At 45.1% G+C, this 3,542-nt stretch overlaps 1 non-coding gene across 1 annotated transcript; it reads left to right on the forward strand.

Annotated features, from left to right (window-relative positions):
• The first annotated feature begins 445 nt into the window (after positions 1-445).
• On the forward strand, positions 446-582 carry LOC119931871. Its single transcript, XR_005452176.1, has one exon. It is a non-coding gene; the product is annotated as a small nucleolar RNA SNORA7 (small nucleolar RNA).
• Positions 583-3,542: the final 2,960 nt, after the last annotated feature.

Genomic DNA, 3,542 nt, shown 5'->3' on the forward strand with positions numbered 1-3,542 from the left:
CAATAACCACTGAAAATGCATTAGCTTTGTTTTGCCTTGCTTCCCCAATTGACCCTGCAAATGACCGAGCAGACTTTGGTCTGTCCCAGATCATGAAAGACAATGCGCTTCACACAGAGTCACTGAATTTATACTCGTTGTTGACCACTGGTAAATGGCTTTTGTGTTTTTTTTATGGCATTTGTCAAGCGCTTACTATGTGCCAGGCACTGTTCTAAGCGCCGGGGTGGATACAAGCTAATCAGGTTGGACGGCGTCCCTGTCCCACATGGGGCTCACAATCTTAATCCCCATTTTAGAGCTGAGGGAAGTGAGGCACAGAGAAGTTAAGTGACTTGCCTCAGGTCACACAGCCAGGACTAGAACCTAGGTCCTCTGACTCCCGAGCCCATGGTCTATCTACTAGACCACACTGATTAATTAAACCAGCCCTAAAGAGGCCACATCCTTCTCAGGGTGGCACCTGGAGAGTTTCCAGTACTCTACCAGTCTCAACTACTGGAGGGAGAGTCAAGCAATGCCTACCTATTCCATTCCTAGCTTGGGCAGTGGCTAGCGAGTGGAAGGCAATCTGCTACAAGTCAAAACTCACCTGTGCTGGGGAGCAGCGGCATGGGAGACAATCGAGGGCTGAGACTCAAGTTTACTGCGTGGAAGGAGGCAATGGTAAGCCACTTATGTATTTTTACCAAGAAAACTCCAAGGATACACTACCAGAATGATTGCAGATGGAGAGTGGGGAGCTGTGGGAGAGACGTGTCTGTGGCGTCGCTATAAGTCGGAGATGACTCGACTGCATATGACAAGAATTAAGGCCAAGCAGGTAGACGTAAATGCTCTATCACTCTCTCATCAGCATTCTTAGATAGTCCATATAAATCTTCAGTCAAGCAATGGTACTGATTGAGTGCTTACTGTGTGCGGAACCCTGAACTAAGTGCACGGGAGAGTACAATGCAACAGAGTTGGTAGAAACTCTCCCAGCCCTTGAAGAGTTTATAATCTAGTGGGGGAACACAGATCTTATGACTCCCATGCCTGTGTTCTTTCCACTAGGCTGTGGTGCTTCTCTGATGATCACACTGCTGCAATAAAACTAACATAACATGAATGTGACGTTGGCATGCTTTTATAGTGTTGGGATTGGTAGAATGATCAGCTGCCCAAATGTACTTTCTGGCAGAGTCTCAGGGGTGACAGACCATTAAAATAAATTGCTGATAAAGTGTCATAGTACATGGATATACACATAAGAGCTTTGGGTTGAGGGTGGGATGAGTATCAAAGTGCTTAAGGGGTTAAGATACTAATAAATACAAATTCAAATAACTCCCTTGCAAGAACCCCTCAAGGACCCCCTTCCCTCTAAACTATAAGCTCACTTCGGTCAGGGAACATGTCTCCCAACTCTTTAATTATTGTACTCTCCTAAGTGTTTAGTATTGTACTCTGCTCACAGGAAGCTCTCAATAAATAGGACTGATTGATTGATTCCAGGTTTTCATCCCCCTCGAGTTTCAGGAGGTCTTTTTGTCTCTGGACAGGCTACAGCTGGGAGTTCTCAGATGGAAAAATGATCTGCAGATGTCAAGGAGAACAGGCCTCTGTTCTGATGATGATGATAGCCATAACAATGATAATAATAGTACTGTGCTTATTATGAGTGGTGCACTGCTCTAACATAACCAGGTTGAACACAGTCTCTGTTCCATATGGGTCTCACATCCTAATTAGGAGGAAGGACAGGTACTGAATCCCCATTTTACAGATGAGGAAACTGAGGAGACAGAAAAGTTAAGTGATTTGTCCAAGGTCACACAGAAGGCAATTGGCAGAGGTGGTATGAGAATCCAGTACCTCTCATTTCCTCTTCTCCTACTCCCTCTGCGTCATCCTAGCACTTATATTTGCTCCCTTTATTTACCTCAGTCCCACGATACTTATGTCCATATCCATAATATATTCATATTAGTAATAATAATGGTGGCATTTATTCAGCGTTTACTGTGTGCCAAGCACTGTTCTAAGTGCTGGGGTAGATACAAGGTAATCGGGTTGTCCTATGGCTTGCAGTCTTAATCCCCATTTTTACAGATGAGGTAACTGAGGCACAGAGAAGTTAAGTGACTTGCCCAAAGTCACACAGTTAAGAAGTAGCAGAGCCGGAATTAGAACCCATGACCTCTGACCCCTAAACCTGTGCTCTTTCCACTAAGCCATGCTGCTTCTCTATCATTAATTATTTATTATTATTATTATCTATATTAATGTCCATCTCCCTCTCTAGATTGTAAGCTCTTTGTGGACAGCGAGCCTACCTATTAATCTCTGTTATCTTGTACTCTCCCAAGCGCTTAGTACAGTGCTCTGCACACAGTAAGTGCTCAATAAATATGATTGATTGATGATTGACTGTGCTCTTTCCGGCAGGCCATGCTGCTTCTATTGGTAGGTCTACTCTGAAGACTTGGGAGTGGGAGTGAAACCACTCACATGCTGGAGAACTTCAATGGGACAGAAAATCTCTGCATCAGATTTCTTAAAAATCTGCACCTGCATTCTATCCTCTGAAAATGTGGTCCCTGTTGAATGCCCTTAGGGCTCTTCGGTCAGAGTACAGATCATCGATCAATCCACCTGCCAAACGTCTTGGGATTCTGAAGGGCCAGTGTCAAAGCCCCAAGCTCCCCAAAGACTATTGGAGGTTGGAGATTGTGGGATGGGATTTCCTGGAGATTTTCATTATGGATCTGTAATTAGGCTTTGACCTGAGGACCGTGATTGTTTACAAGAAACAACCCTCAGAAACCTGTTATTTGATGACTGGTTGTTTGGAATTAGAGGATTTTGTTTACATGGATTGATGTCAAAAGACCTCTATTATAATCCTAAACTTACCTCTATTCAGCTTTGTCAACTTGGTAACAGTAATTGGGATATTTGTTAAGTGCTTACTAGTTCCAAGCACTGTGGTAGATCCAAGATAATCATGTCAGACACAGTGCCTGTCCCACATGGGGCTCATAGTCTAAGGGAGAATGGTTATTTCCAGTTTTACAATGAGGAAACTGAGGCACAGAGAAGTTGTCACTTGTCCAAGGTCACACAGCAAATAAGTGGCAGAGTCAGGATAGAAACTGGGTCCCAGGCTTCTCAGGCCTGCGCTCGTTCCACTAGGCCAAGGTGGTCCCAGAAGGCAGCAGGGTCTGGGGGTAGGGCAATACAGGAATCAGCGAGGCCAATCCTATCCCAGCATTCCCCAGGACTTCCCAGGACCGTACTTCCCAAGCTCTTAGTACAGTGTTCTGCACACAGTAAGCGCTCAATACGATTGATGATGATGACGATGACTTGCTTGACGGCCATCTCGTGCTGGAGGGCAGGCATTGACCCTGTCTCTGCCTCGCACCCTGGAGGTCTTGGGGTCTAATGATTCCTCCACCTGAAGCTTGGCAGTGGGGACAGTAAATCCAGGGCAGTCATCAACTCTCCACCTACACCATGGAGGATATCAATCAATCAAGCAATTGTATTTATTGAGC

The sequence above is a fragment of the Tachyglossus aculeatus genome, chromosome 8 (genome assembly GCF_015852505.1).
Source record: "Tachyglossus aculeatus isolate mTacAcu1 chromosome 8, mTacAcu1.pri, whole genome shotgun sequence".
In the NCBI taxonomy this organism is placed as follows: Eukaryota; Metazoa; Chordata; class Mammalia; order Monotremata; family Tachyglossidae; genus Tachyglossus; species Tachyglossus aculeatus.